The sequence below is a fragment of the Sparus aurata genome, chromosome 15 (genome assembly GCF_900880675.1).
Source record: "Sparus aurata chromosome 15, fSpaAur1.1, whole genome shotgun sequence".
Lineage (NCBI taxonomy): Eukaryota > Metazoa > Chordata > Actinopteri > Spariformes > Sparidae > Sparus > Sparus aurata.
Genome location: NC_044201.1, coordinates 20,450,207 through 20,466,921, shown reverse-complemented (window position 1 = coordinate 20,466,921; position 16,715 = coordinate 20,450,207).

The following is a 16,715-nucleotide window of genomic DNA, read 5'->3' as shown; positions in this document are numbered from 1 at the left end:
TTCTTAAATTATATCCCATTGTTAAAGACATTCTCTCACTCAACTGATGTGTTCCCAGTCCCTTGCTTTTTTTTCTTTTATTCTTATGTTTTGTTTGTTCGTCTTGTTAATAATGCTTATCGTTGTTTGGATTTGTCTGTTTTTTCTTTTCTGTTTCTGTTGTTTTTATTGTGTGTTTTTTGCTGTTTCTTATCTACACCCTGTCATGTTTTTGTAAGTGTCCATCCTAACATGTGTGTGATGATTTGGTGAATAAAGGGTTAAAAACACACTATAAAGCTTCTTTAAATGATTATTCCTAACATTCCACTAAGAAATCAAATTTCAACATAAACTACATTTAGACTAAATGTCGCACAGCGGATCAACAGGGGCAGGAAAAAAATAGAGTTTCTCGCACCATGTCAGCACTGAGAGAATTAAATAGCAGACAAAGAATTCCAGTTGTGTTGTTTATTTCATTTACTGTGGTGTACAGGTGAATTCTACACCGTTTGCCAGATTTAGCTCCAACATCGAGCATCTGTAAAACTTTCAGTGCACCATAAATTAGAAAAGTTATTGATGTCTGGGTAAGTGACCTCCGTAGGTCCACGTTAAATAAACACCGCCAGCAGTGCTGAATTATTGGCACGAGTTTGCACTTAAAAAACAAATTAGATTTTTGTCGTCTAATGTTCAAACGCATGATTTATGAGTGTGCCACTTCAGGTAGGCGCTTCAGAAAACCGCCGAAATTTAACCTTATATATGTATGCGGGTGCTGGTAGATGTATAGTAGTGACTGTGTGCGTGTATGCAAATGAAAGCGGCATATTTGTCTGTATCCATAAACAAACCAGAGTCAGATGAAGTTCAAGTGGACATACTGTACAGTACTTTCCAGCCAGTGAGGCCAAAGCAGCGACGAGGTTAAACCGTAGTGGAACATCTGACCCGTCCTCTCATGTGAAATAAAGACACATGTGTGTCTCTATCCAGGAAAGTGTTGAGAAAGCCCCGAGAAATGTTTGTGCGTACAAGTGTGACTGTTTACATATGACATGATGATTTTTTCTGTGTCACTGAAGGTCTCGGGCCATTTTACTGTCAACTTTTAATAACGATAATAACTAATAATCCCTGTATTTGTGTGTTGCCGCAAGAAAAGCGACAGACGGAGAATAGGTGAGGGGAAAGAGGAGCAGGAGGTTCAGAGAGAGAATGAACTGCATCTGTGAACATTCAGCGTGTGTTCATATCCATGACACCAGAAGACATGAAACTCAGATTATCTGTCACAGCTCACTTGGACCGCGTGACAAAGAGCCCAAGCCAATCAATGATTGGTCCTGTCATTTGTCGATGAATACCCGACTGATATTTAGTTCGGTGGTTTTGTGTTTAACTCGGTCTGTCGGCCTGTCTTTCACACTCCGAGTCCTGACGAGCGGCTGAAATTAGTCATAATCATAACACTGACGTCTCTGTCTCCTACAGCTATGACACCACAGCGCTGTGTCCTCCCAGTTTAACGGTGTCATGTATTTATGTCAGTGTATACTTTGTGGCATTTTGGCCATACATAGACGTCTGTGGGTGCATACACTTCAGCGGTGTGCACATATTCTTAAAGGGGAAGGGGCAAAAATGAATGAGAAGCGCCTCTTTCATCTCTAGGGTTAGCGCCGATGTGCCTTAAAGGATGAGCGTGATATTACATGTCATGTATTTTTTTTCTTAATGAAAACCATCACCAAGGAAGAACAAGGAATACATTGTCTTTGCCATTTCATCCAAAAGCCTGCTAGAGCTGATTCCTCTGTTCCCTAAATTGTCATTATTGCTTGTGAGCATATCAGTAAGCCAAACTTTTGCACTGGGTTCCTTAATCATGACTGACATAAGCATTGTAGTTTGTTGATGAGTCCCATACATCAACCACACATTAAACACTGGCACAAATATTATTCTAAAGACAAAGTGTAAACCCAACGTGACGTCAGCTATTGGTTTTGTGGAAAACCGTTTTAAAGCCTCATGTTTGGCTTTATTGCCGTGTTGGGTTTTTGGAGACAGACGTGACCATAATTGGACCAGAGGGTGGAGCTGTGGTCGATAACCTGATTGGACCTGACTGGGACACGCCTTGGTATGAACTTGTCAGTCACAAAGCCGTGGTTCCCGAACTTCTCTAGCCCCTTTTTTGTAGATAACAACATTTAAAGTGCGTAATGTATTCCTAAAAATTATAGCAACCAGCTGCTGTAGTAAATTATTTAGGCTCTTTAAAAATTGAACCACTGTATGTATATGTGACCTTTGACCTTTTTTTATGTACCACTTCCAGAAGAATTAACGAACTTTCAGAACAACTACCGCCGTCAGGCTGGGGAAGTCATAAATGTATCAATTGAGATTTGTTTTGCTTCTTTTTTTTTCATGGGATGTGTTTCACAATGACAAAAATTGAAAATAGAGAACTCACACAGTGTCACTTGAGCCCAAATGGATATTTTAGCCAACCACAAGTGCACTCTTGCACAGCCGAGGGAGTCGTTAGGACCATTTTAGGAACCTTTATTAGTGAGACTGCACAAAAAGAGTGCAGATATATCCTTAATGAATAGAGGTTTTCTAAAATGATTAATTTGGTTTTTAGAATAAAAAAGGAAAGGAAACCAGCTAACTCCAGTGTATGCACATTGTTGTTTCTGTGCATGCATTATTTGTAAGTCTCATTTCAATTTTGTCGACAGCACCACCTTTAAAAATATGGAAAATCATGGGTTAACATGTCTGCATTCATGCACATGTGTGTCCTTGCATGTGTGTATGATGAGAAGCCTGACAAAATGAGAGGCGGTGAGCGGAGCAGGGTTCAGGACAGGCCAGACCTCTCGCCCTAATCAGGTTACATGATTAATGAGGGGGGGAAATGGGCTCATGTTGTATTAAGAAAATGTGTGTTTGAACCCAAAGCGGCGGGTATCAGCAGCCTAATGCATCAGCCATCGACTGGACACCTGAGATCCACGGTCTGCTGCGCTGTTAGCTCGGTCCCAGCGGAGAGACGCTGCATCGATTCTCCTAAAACTCCCTCTCATTTACTCACTTTCTTCCTGTTTGGCTTTTCTTATTTTTCTCATGTTATCCTTTATGTCCTTCAATGCATATCTTGCAATTCTTTCACACCTCCTTTCTTTCATTTAATCACCCCCTCTCCTGCCTCTCTTTTCCCTCGGATCCTCAATCTGTCTTCCTCCTCTTTCCTTTTTCTCCGCTGCCCAGCAGCCTCACTCGGTTTCCACACACTGCACAATAGCATCAGTGTTTTCTGTGTCTGTTTTTTGCCTCTGTGTGATTTAGGTTCATTTCTGGCATTAGAGCGATGGCCAACACTCAACCCTCGCAACACAAACACTGAGCAGTCATTTAATCGCTGTGACTCGTGGCACCACAGACTCGTCTGATATATTAGCGAGCGCTGCCTCATCCAATAAAGACTACTTCCACTGAGCGAGCGTGTGAAACAAACTGTAGCAGCAAAAACACCACTTTCTGGCCCGCACTCCACGACAAGACAAAGGTTTATTCATTATTCATGTCCCCAAGTTTCCACTAAAAAAAGTAGTTTTGAGAAATAATTTGACCGTTTTTATGTTAAAACAAGATTTACTTTCTAACTGCAGTTTCACCTCAGCAAACACTGACAGGCACATTTGGACTGAGCTGAGTGAAAGTAGCTGTTGTGTAGCCAATTAGACGGCATCTGCGGTTCTTTGAAGCCGACTGTATCTTGACACTCTCTGGGGAGGTGAGTTGTTATGTGCACAGTAGCTGTAGCGCATGCAGGAGCTGATGAGTGATTAGTCTGGATTCAAACACTAACACGGCTGCGCCAGAGCTCCACTCGTTTCTCCTGAAACAATACTTCTGTCTTATCGACAGCAGTGAGCGTGGTGCACTCAATTGCAGTGTTGCGTTAATATGTTTTGGTTGCTTTGCTGTGTTAGAGTGGCTGCTGAGTTTATTACAGTGAGGAGTGGTGGCTGTGGTAAGAAAAAGGCCAAAGGGCCACAGGGTCCACAGTAGCAAAAAGTGCTTTTTTGGCTGCATCAGGTGTGTTTCCTCACTGTGTTTAGCAACATAAGCAGTGAGAAATATGGATTGAAATCAGGATACAAAAGATGTTGTGTGACACGGACAAAGTTGAATTTTTCCTCCCCGTGGTGTAATTTTCTTGGAGTCTACTCCCACGTGAGCGAGCCAGATTTATGAATAATCAGAGCGCAGCCTGTGTTTGCTCTCCTCAACTGAACCATCATCTCCAATGAGATAGTTTACTCTGAAAAGTTCAGTTACTGACTCTCACAAAGGAGGAGTATAAGGCGTTCATTAAAACAAAATAACCCGCAGGCTCAGAGAATCAAAGCAATAAAGCGGACTGGATAAATAAATAAATGAATGAAACGAAGATCATGGAATCAAGTCAGAGAGATGTTGAGGAGACCACAAGAAACCCTTGAGATATGGAAACAAACCTGCAATATATAGACAAACGATTAGCGTACCATGTCATCAGTAGAGATGGCTCATTGTTGCAGCGCTGCACCCCTGGTGCACACACACACACTCCCACTCGCACTACCGATTCTGCAAAGACAGCAAGGAAAATATCTGTGTTTTGAAAGTATTACCAGTCATATTTTCATATTTCTTTCCCCCCGCTGTTATAATTTTCTCCCCTGTCAAACAAATCAAAACGCCAAGACCGAGCAGAGGCTGAGGGAGCGGCTCAGATTTTCCACTGTCAGGTTCACAGACGCGCTGCTCTTACAAACAGGCTCTGTGAGAGGAGACATGACCTGTGTGTGTGTGTGTTTGTGGATCTGTGCGCTGTGACTGTATGAGTGTGTATATGCAGGTATGTGTGCATGTGTTTAAGATGGCAATATGTTGATTTTCAGGTCAAGGAGAGCAAAGTACAGCCATCACACACATGCAAATATATTTGCCTTTGTCTTTATCTTAATTATTATTAAATTCATATTTTCATGTTTAAAGTTTGAGATTAGATCCTCAGCCAAATAATAGTTTACAATTTTACTATTCTGACTCAAATCAATTGAAATTCAATTTCATGTTTAAAGCAATTACTTCCATTCCATGACTGTAACCAGCGGTGGAGGAAGTATTCAGATCCTTTACTGAAGTACCGTGCTGTTTAAAGTACCCAAAAGTTGAGTAGAAGTGAAGAAATCATGTTAAAAATATTACTTTGATAAAAGTGAAAGTCTTACTGATATTTACTATATTAATATATACTATATTTACTTACTGATACTGATATTAACTGTATTCATTATTCATTAAAAGCATTAAAGGTCATTTTCAGGCATTTAATGTACCTCTTTATATAAAAGTACAAGTTAAAATAAATTAGACATATATTAACATGTATGTATGTTGTGTTCTGTTGACTGATTATTGGCCTGGTGGATTACTGGCTCCAACAATCGTCATCATTTTTGATTATCAGAATTAGAAAAATTAAAGTGTTCAATCGTAATACATTAATTAAAAATTGTGCTACTTTGGCTCTGATGCAGAATGTAGTCTGCAAAGTTTCAATTAGGTGTAGTGAGTAAAAAGTAAAATGTTGGACTTGAGCAGATGTACTTAGTTACATTCCATCACTGCTGAAGTATTAATACCACACTGAAAATGCTCCACTACAAGTAAAGGTTTTGCACTGAGAACCTTAGTTCACTTGTAAATATTAAAGTATTGTTAGAAAAATGTAGTTAAAGCACTCATTACGCAGACTGTCAGTGCGACTGTTGTAAATACGACCATATGTTTATAGCATCGCTGTCCTGCGAGAACCACATATCTCTAAAGAGTCAACTTTACACAAGTTCAGAAAACAGCTTGTTTTCAGCTTTGTGACGATGTGTTTTCCAGCCAATCCAAGACGGTTTTTTAAGTAGTTTATTTAGCTTAAGAAGCAGGACAATTTTCACAACCCGTGAGGATCACTTAATAACCAAATCTGGATATGCACCATTTTTACTGGACAGAAAGGGTATGGAAACTAGTGGACTGAAAAGATATTAAAAGGTAAGGCTGTCAGACAGATAAAGTGGAGTTTAAAAGTATAATATCTGCTTCTGAGATGCAAAAGTATAAAGTTGCATAATAATGGAAATACTCAAGTATAGTACAAGTACCTTTACATTGTACTTCAGTTCCTACCACCACTGCTTCTATCAATGGTTAATATTCTGTACTGTACATTGACACTGACTTCTTTTCAGTGATCGTGATTGATGCTCAGTGTAACGCTGCGTGAGTGTTTGTATGATTTGGGAGAAATGTAGTTTAGATTTCATGACATGTGATTGTGTCTGGGCTGCAGATGTTTAACCACTTCGATATCACAGCTCATTTTGTATCCGTTCAGTCAATGCAAGGAGGATGTCTTCATTCACGGTGGTGGGCATGATATATTTAACATGTAAATTTAAGATTTAAACTGAAAATATACAAGAATGAGTAAGTCTGGATGTTAAAAAACGCTTTAAATTGTAAGAAGACTGAATTAAAACCTCTACGCTGTATTGATGCTTTGCTCCTTAAGCCATCTGCCACGCTACACTGAAACTAAATATATCATGGCAAAAAAACTGGGATGATGAAGCAAGAGTCCATTTCATCTCCCAAACAGGATGGCCAGGCAATCCGCTGCCTTCTGGTTACATTTCCCCTCAGAGCGCCATCCGTCATCAAAAGGTCAGGGGTCGGGAGATTCATCAAAACAGTTTGTGCAGTATGAGGTACACAAAGGAGCCTCGCAGGATTAGAGATGGCCTGCTGTGTTTATGGCTGTCTACATTAAGACCGATCCCATCATCACCCGGGCCTGCGTGGTGTGAACTCATCAACCATTCCAATGGGCTGACATGGCAAACCATCACATGCACAGCTCTCTTATGGCACTCCCTTCTTCTGCAGCTTCGCTCTCGCTCTCTCTCTCTCTCTCTCTCACACACACACACACACACACACACCAGAGGGAAATAGTAATTGAGATGTGCTTTTTTTACTTTTGAATACTGCTACTTTTCTGAGTATTGCTAGAGAGAGGCAGAGCTGAGGACAATGGTGGGAAGTGACTAGGCACATTTACTGTAACACATTACGATTATTTTGTTTTTCACTTACATCTGAGAGGCAAATAGTGTACTTTTCGCTCCACTGAATTTATCTGTCAACTTTAAAAAGTTCAATATGTGAGAGTTTTGGTTTAAAACATCCCAAAACTAGGTTTGATGTTATGTCAAAGATGTCTATGTAGTGTGTTGCAGACTGAAGTTAGCATGCTAACCTGCTAGCCCCTCCCTCCTCAAGCGATCCAAAGCTCCTGTGCTACAGGAGCTCCAGGGCTAACCGAGCTAACTAGCTAACCACAGACACAGTCATGAATGCAGTTAGTGGTTGCCGTGGTGATATGCTGCTCTCTGTTTCTTTTCTTCTTCTTCTTCTTCTTCTACTTGAGTAAAAGATCTGAATACTTCTGACAACACTGGCTACAGATGAGAGTGTGATCAGGTGACTCATGACCTAATCAAAGAGAAAATCACTTTAATGTACAGTTCCAATTTTTGGACACTCACAAAGTCAAAAGATGAGCTGTTAAAAACTTTCCTGATACTCTGTTTGCCTTGAAAAATCTTGCAAAGAAGTTGTTGTCTTTGTTTACCAGACTTCAAAAACTCTTTCCGCCCCTCTCTCAACAGGACAAAGAAAAATAACTTGAAATTTACATATTTACTTTACTCCAAACCCATCTCTATTTACTGCGGCTGAAATGGCGGAAAAACACACAAAAATGTGCAAATCCCACTTGTGTATATCCTGTGTTATCATCAAAGTCAATGCAGCAGTTGCCCAGGATATCTAGTCACATGGTACTCATCCACATACTGTAGTTGATGCCTATTGTGTTTGACATGCGTTGATTGCTAGACAGCCAGCGTGGAAGAGGAACTCGCCCCCAAGCATCCGATTGGCCTATTTAGAACATTATTTTGTTTTTTATATTTTCTTTAATATCATGTCCGTCCGGGCTCGTACGGCAAAGTCTGGAGTGAGAGTTACCGAAACTATCACCGTGATGAATCTGAGATAAGCTAAAGTTTACTTCACATGCCGCTCAGCAGTGAAAAATCTTTCATTGACAAAATGGAGTCCATACATCTCTCTGTGTGTCTCTTTCTCTCCATGTTCCTGCCCTATAATGATCGTGCTGGCTCCATTAGCCGGTGTTTGGACACCTGTAGGCACTCGGGACTCGACGAGAAGGGCTGTCAACGAGGGGCTTTGGTAAATCGAGAGATTATCCAAACAGTGGGACACTAGCTATTAAAACATGCCCCCCGTTCACTGCATTAGCGCTGCATTAGCGTGGAGGGGACGGAGAACGAGGGCCCGGGGGTCTGAGTGATGCACGGTCCAAAGCTGTTAAAGGGATCTTCTGTAAATTATTAGTGATTTATTACAGACTGTATTTATTAGAATAGTTATTGGAGTGTTTCCTTGTTTGGGGAAGGTGAGGAGGGGTGGACAGTTGTGAGGTAGAGACTTTTGTAGGACTGGAAATGCAAAACATGAGATGAATTCCATATATTCAGAAAAAAAAATACTAATTTATCGAATTGTTAATGAGCTGCTTTATGAGGGAAGGAGAATTGTATGGTTGTAGATGGAGTCAATACTGCAATTAATAACATATGTATCTGATAAATGGGCACTATGTGGTTTTGGAGAAGAAATTCAAACTCAGAATTTTATTATTTACAATATTAACGAGGCAATGGTACAAACTCATATATTTTTATATTTATTCCATAAATTAATAAACAAGCTGTTCTCAGAGGAAAACACGGTCCCAGAATCTAGAAAAGGTGTCAGGGTTCGCGAAATATAAACAAAGTAAAACAGAATGAAGTTGTGTTATCCTTTAGGGTCAGTTTGTTTATTAGTGTATTCAGTCATGAAAACGAAGAGAGTTTGTCACTGGAGATCTTTAAAATGTCTTCCCCAAAACTACATAGTGCACCTTTAAACTATAAAATTAATACAACTTAAGTACTTAAAAAAGTTTCAGAAAGGCAGTTCCCATATTTTCAGATACAATTTTCTGCCAAATCGATAAACCTGTGTCATATTTTGAAGTTTATTTTTGCAAATCTAAAAATGTAGTTGAAACTGCTTCAGACAAATGATACATGTCTATGTTTCCCTGATGCATAAAGTATTTTAAATCTATTTTAAATCTATTTTAACCACCCGGCCATATCTCATTCCAAAAAAAAAAGAAAGAGAGAAAAAAAGAAGTACTCAAGAGCAAGTAACAAAGCAATAATTAGGAAGCAGCTTGTTTTACAGTCGGCTGAGTTTTTTAGTGAGTCAGTGTGCTGCTGGAGAACACAGTGAGCTCAGTATACTCTCTGCCGCTGTGCAGCAGCCTCACTCAGGGTGTGTACGCCGGTCATGGGCATAAACTTCAATTTCTGGCCATGACATTTATTAACTCCTACAAATACGACAGCTGCTGGTTTTTTTTTGTTTGGGTTTTTTTTTTTTTTTTCTCAAGGCACGGAAAATGAAATCATCTAATTTCCTCCACATAACCTTGGAGTTTTTTGTGAAGTTTCTCAGGGTGAATTAAGGGAAAGGTTTTGATGCATTAAATCATTTATTTACACAGTGAAATGCCTCCTTTTCCACCGGCGACTAACACAGCGTAGGTGCCTTAACACACTGTAATCCATTTATACAGTCGGTTAATATATGGGCAAGGGGTTAAGGATTTAATTTAAAGCAAATTAGATTGGCTAAAATAAATCTGCCTCATGTTACTGGCTAATGCAAGGCTCGCGCTGTCTTATACTTTTCGAGAGCTCATAAAATGTCTCCAAAATAAATTAATTACATAAATATTCATTTGTTTACTTAAACATTTGCAAAATAACAACTTTGCATATATTGCATGAGCAGCTTTAATGCCAATAAAGTGAGACAGCGTAATGCCATTAGGGTACAATAGTGGGTCTCTGAGGTGGTAAGGACACTGCTGGCAATAACACTCGCAGAGAGGGAATTTGCCTTTTATTAAAAACTGCTTTGGTGACTGGGAGTAAATTCATTATCTGACTCTATTAGCTCAGCAGAGTGGGAATAAACTACAGAGGAGGTAGCACGAGGAACGCCCCAGGCAAATGTGTTTGTGAGCGCGGTGTATGTGTGTGTCTTGTTTTTTTTATTATGGCTCATAAACAACAGAGAGTCTCTTTAGATTGACTGCTATCAGTTACCTCAGCAGTGGCTCTGCTTTCACCTTTTTCAAAGTGTAGACAATGACTGCAGGATCGTCCTTTTAGGCCAGATTTATGGTGATAAAACGGAAAGAAAAATCGATGCATCGCAGTCATAAATAACCGATCGGATCATAAAAGCTGTAAATTTTGACGGCAGAGCGTTTGTTCCTCACCACAAACAGTGGATGCGATACTAAAATATGAGTGTATCTTGTCTTCTGTGTTGTCTACAGTTACACAAACCACATGTTGCATACGGTGTGGCCTCAGCGGTCATTTATCATAAATACATATACAGTCGTTTATATCGTGGGGGAAGCAGGCAATCCTCGGCTCATCTTCTCCATCCTCCCATCCTGCTCGGATTTACAGCCCCTGTACATCCACTCATCTCCCACCACTTCACCCAGCTCTCTGCCTCTGCCAGCCTGTTTCTCCTTATAGCCCATAATAATCCCCCAAAAAGCCTCTCCAGGTCTGCATTTTTCCCAACTCTCGGAGCAGAAAAAACACAATGGCAGCCCAGCGAGAAGTACGGACAAGCAGAGGAGATCAGTCGGTCTGATGAATACACACACATCTGTGGCAGATTTCCTCTGCAGATAAACTGAACACTCACTGTTTTGCAGGGTTTTTTTTTTCTTCCACATATTTTCCCTGCTGCTGCGAGTCAAATATGTATCTGAAAGGCTACTTTTGGACTCTATTGTTTGAGAAATGAAATGATGCTAAACTTGATGCACATTAACAAAGAAACAAAGTCCATTCTGACGTCCAAAGTCTCATTTGAATCTTCTTGTGGAAACTGTGTTGAAGGTGTTGACACTCAGCCTCATAATCTGCGGCTTGTAATAACACTGATCGAGGAGGTGAAACTCAGAGTAGCGCCGCTACAGTCAAGTTCCAAGCAAATGCTAACAATCCACCTAAATGTAAACTAAAAAGGCCACACGCTTTTAACACAATCCTTGTGAGTTTGTTTTGTCCTGCAGTCCTTATCTCTACAAATCCGGAACTATCATCCGTCTATATCAATTTACGTTGGATACATTTTATTTTCTTTTGCACGGAAAAAGTCCTGACTGTCATTTAATGTATATCTTATTCTTAATAACTATTTAATTCTACCTTACTGCTACTGTTATCTTATATTTTTCAGTATTCAGCTCATGAACACTCACTACACTGTTTATATTTGTACGTATCATGTATTTACAATTCTATTTCTATTTATCTTCTTCTTATCTTTTTAAAATATTGTTTATTTTTTACTATTTTTATTGTTTATTGTTATATTGAACTGTCCTTTGGCTGCTGTGACGCACAAATGTCCCCAATTGCGGGACTAATAAAAAGAATTTCTGATGAAGATGAAGATAGTTCACTGCTTAATCATTTTACACAATAATAACAATAAAGACCTGAATCTTGACTCTTGAATGAGGCATCACAATGTTTTATTTTGACCTCATCAACACGTCTCCTCTTTGCTACTTCACCCAGGTTTTCTCTTCTTTGCTGTGACTGCGCTGCAGTGCGGAGACTGAAGGTGAATCATGTGTTGGTGTGGTGGTGACAGTGGAGGTGGAAGCCTACGGGGGTTTAGGGACCAGACTGAATTTGAAGTGTGTGGGCCTATCAGGCTGCAGTATTGACCTGAGGCCTGGCTTGACTTGCAAGAGAGAGCTCTGGATGAGAAGGAAATCCATGAAATGAAGAAAAATCGGTGGGTGTGTGAGAGGCAGACAGAGAGGAAAAGAAAATGTGAAGATATTTTAAATGTATTCTTTGTATTTAAGTGATTAAATCATGAGGTAGGCATATTGGATGTGTCTATTCACGGTAATAAAAACGGAGCGATACTGCAGTTTTATTGCATTATTTAGGAAAACAATGGAGTGAAAACCACCCATCAAACATCAGCAGCACTTTATGATAGCCAAAATAGGAATAAATGCCCGACAACTCTCAGATTACAGTTTCTTATTACCAGCTATAAATCATCGTGATTTATCATCATAAAATACTTCTGCATTATGTAACAGAGCCCATTGTTTGTCTTAGATTGATACCTTGTCGTAAAAGGAAGCTGCAGATGAATGACACGGTTGTGTTGTAAACTGAAAAGTCATAAGTTCATGTCAAAAGTTTATAATTGTTCCGAGGTTAAATACATGTAATTATATGGTTACAATTAGACATGACTGATGGTTCTTGGATCACATGAAAGAAATATGCCTCTCAGAGTTTATGTGGTATTAAACATAAAAATATTACAATTGTTGATTCACTGTGTGGAAAAAAGCCTAAAATCAAATTTAAGGACAAAATTATTAATATTCAATTATTGTGCTGCAAACAGCACTTTGATTTGACTTCTGACACCCTTTTCTTTCAGATTATCTCTGTGTGTCATATCTGATAAATTAATCAGAGTGGGGCCTCTGCCACTACCACAACAATGTGACTACTGAAGAAATACTCCCGAATCTGTCTATCCTGTCCTCCAGAAAAATAAACAACTACGTATGATTTAACAGCACTGTGAAACACCGGCAGTATACACCTGTCTTACAATACTTTAAAAATCAGTCTGTTACAAGTTGATTTGGATGCTTCACCATCACAGGTGACAGAGGACTGTCTGTCTCAGCCTCCTCACTGTTAGGTGACACCTAGAAACTGCAGGTCAAACCAACGTTATTTCATTTGTAGGTCAATTATGAGATTTGGGGATTTTTTATATAAGTGGTAAGAAAATGTCCAAAATACACATTCATGTGTTTAATTGAGTTCCGATTTTCATTCTGTACATTTATCCAACTTAGTGCATATTTAATTTGTGGCTCCGATAAGTAACACACATAACCTCTTTTTAATATGTAATTATTTATTTGCCTGCTTTTGTTATTGTATTTTAAATCACTATTTGAATTGTATTCTTCAATCTTGAACTTTTTTTCTTTTTCTTTTTAAATGCAACCTGACAAATGTCTTACCCAGGTGGAACAAACTGTAACTGCACTACTGTCAGTAGAAAATAAACAAAAGAAACCTCCTCTTATGCATTTTTTTTTTCCTGTAATACCGGACGAACCAAACCGTGATCCCACCACTGAGATACGTACTGAGCGTGATTTCTGTGTAACGTTACAACCCTATTAATTCTAAAACAATGATAGGCACATTTAAACATAAAATATCAGACAGCTTGTAATACTAAAAGTATATATCTAAGTAATCAACTGGGGAAGTTTCATCGTGATATCTGTCCACCTGTAGAGTCTCACCTTGGGCTGTGCTGTAAAGGCAGCACTTTCTCTACTGGCTGAGTGACCTGTTGAGCCTGAGTCTCTAAGACTTGCTGCTCTGCACAGCAGTCTCTCTCTCTGTGCTGCAGCTCATTTGACCCCAATCCATACAGCTGCGTTTCTTTGATCTGATGTTTTCAATTTACATGAAGTTGTGAGACTTCAAACTGCCTTGAAAGAATCAAACATTGATTTCTACTTTATTTCTTCCTCCTTTTCTTGTGTTTAAGGGACGGGACTCTGTGAGGCGACTGCCTACCACATCGGGGGGGCGATCAGGAACAGATGGACAGGGGGATGACCCCCTGTACCCCCCCCCCCCCACCCAGGCAGGCCCGAGCAGCGGCGCAACTGCCACTCAAAATCCCAGCGTGTGGATGCTTGTGAGTGTAGATTTGTGTGTCGGAGGACGACGGGGGGTTTTGTTTTGGCTCTGAGGGTGCAATGGCAAAAACGTGGTCCCCATGATACGAGTGACTGACACTCCGACGACATCTGTTCCATGGGAAACTCTGTCTCTAACGATCTCCCTGACTCTGTCTCTGTCTCTTCCCCACACACACAGGAGTTAGATGATCTTTTCATTTTACAGTAAAGCCGAGAGGAATGGAGAAATTACATTAGGGCAGAATAAGATACTCCATTTATGATGTGGCTCTTTGCAGGGATCTCTCTGCATGGTTGACAGAGGAGGCTGCAGACAGCACTGATGCCTTTACCCTTCCCTTCTCCTTCCTCCCTCGCTCTGTCCCCCCCCCCCACCCCCACCTCCACCTCCTCGCTCGAAGATCAGGTTTCTCTCTGTCCATCAGTGGAAAGGGTGAGGAGGAGGAGGGGCGGAGGAGGCGGGTCGTTCTGATCAATGGCAGGAAACCAGACGATGGGAAGGGAAGACGTGAAACAGATAGGCCCCATAACCTACCTACCTACCAGGATACCACAATCTCTCTCTCTCTCTCTCTCTCTCTCTCTCTCATTCCATCTATTTCTCGCTCACTTCTTCTGTGTTACTATCTGTAATTCAAACACACTCACACACAGGGTGAAACACAGTCCAGACACCACACACACAGACGCGCATCCGACCGCAAAACATGCTGCAGAGAACACACAGTAGCTTCTAGCTGCGGACTACACAAAGCGCGCGTGTGTATGTGTGTGTGTGTGTAGCCTCCCCTTTAGGCTGAAAATACACCTATTTACCTGCCTCCTTATGGGAGACTGACTAATAATATTCAAAATTAGAATATGTTTTTCTCCCAGCTCTATGCAAATCTCAGACATATTGCTTTCTGTCTCCAGGGGGCCACACATTCCCACACATGAATATACTTAGAGGTGCATGTGAGAGGCACACACACACACACACACACACACACACGCACCTCATCCCAGATATGTGTAATTAGGGCAGACAGAGACAATAGCTGTCTCGTTTGAGTTTATTAATTCGTGGTATTTTTATTGCCGTTTATCGCCGGCATTTTATGGTGGACAGCAGCGCTGCTCGTCCCTCGAGGCACTTATTAGTAGAACGAGTACTCTCCGGTTATTTAACTCTATTCCTCTGGATCAAATTATGCAGTATTGGATCCCGGCTTATGAAACTAACACTGATATCACAATGGAAAAAGGTGGAGGCTTCATCATATTAAAAGACTGTGCCAAACACTGCTCACGTGTCAAGGATTTATTTGAAAAAGTCCTCCACAGATACGAGGTGATTCACTGGTTTGACCATGATGAGTTACGTGCGTCCTCGTGTGTGTTTCTGATCTACACGCTGCAGCAGACTACTGAGCTTTCTTGCCACCCCGGCTAACTCTTAACTCCTGTCAAAACACAGAGTTTTAAATTGAATTAAGACTCCATGCTGTAGTCCCCGCTGAGCCCCCCAACCAACGCCTTTAACACCCTACACTGCTCTGGAACACACACACATATGCATCAACACTCGGTGCATTCACAGTGCCTTTAACATGCAAGTACACGGGCAGAAAGATGCAGACATCGACACCAATCTGGATATTTACACCTTCATTAAAAAGGGGCAAATGAAAAGAAGCATGCTTATATCGTTAATATCGTTGTAAAAAAACACACACACACAGGAGCATGCAGAGAAGACTAGCAGAGAATATTTTAAGTAGGATGAGGCCGGCACAGTCTTGAGACTGTTGCTGTTAATTCACTGCAGCTGAAACAGAGACAAAGATGCCTTTTCAGTGTCTGTATGCTGGAGAGAGCTTTTGGCATTTACAGTCTCAGGATTTTTACTGCCTTGTTTAAAGCATTGTGAAATCACGTTCACGCTGTTCATTGAAATCAAATGTGTTTATTGATGGTGTGTGGAGAGTGGGAGTGATGGTGGGATCAGAGGTCTGTTCTGGGAGGGTCACAGAAAAGAAAAAGAGGTTGTCATCTTGTTTTTTAAAAACATGTTTTAAAGAAATTTTCTTGGCATGTGGATATTTATACAAGTCAAGCTTTGCTCGTATATGAATCTCTAAAGGGTAAAACATACGGTTTATTAATTATTTTCTCATTTCACTTCATACTTTTGCTCCACTACATTTTGGTGAGCTATAAAATATCGTAATTTTTACTCTTTCTAGTTAATATGCAGACGACATGCTGCATCAGAATCCAAACGCATATTTTAATTTATATTTCTCTGACTCTATGAAAAATGAAAATAACTGATTCTGATAATCAGAGAAATCCTGAATATCAAATCATCGATATTTGGTTGACCCATAGTATAAAGTAGATAAATATATGTATAATTCAATTTTACTTGCATTTTTGAGACTCGATTACACTTTTTGTAGGAGGATTACTTTTGATACTTAAGTACAGTTAATCTAAGATACTTTTTACAAGACTGTTTTTCAATGTTACATTAGGACTGATTTTTGGCAATGCTGTTTGGAAAAAAAAAAGATTTCCAAAAAGCATGTATCCAGGAATAAAAGCAAAGAGTGTTTATGTCAAATTAAGTCAAGGTGCATTTTATTTTGATTACAGAATATATTCTGTT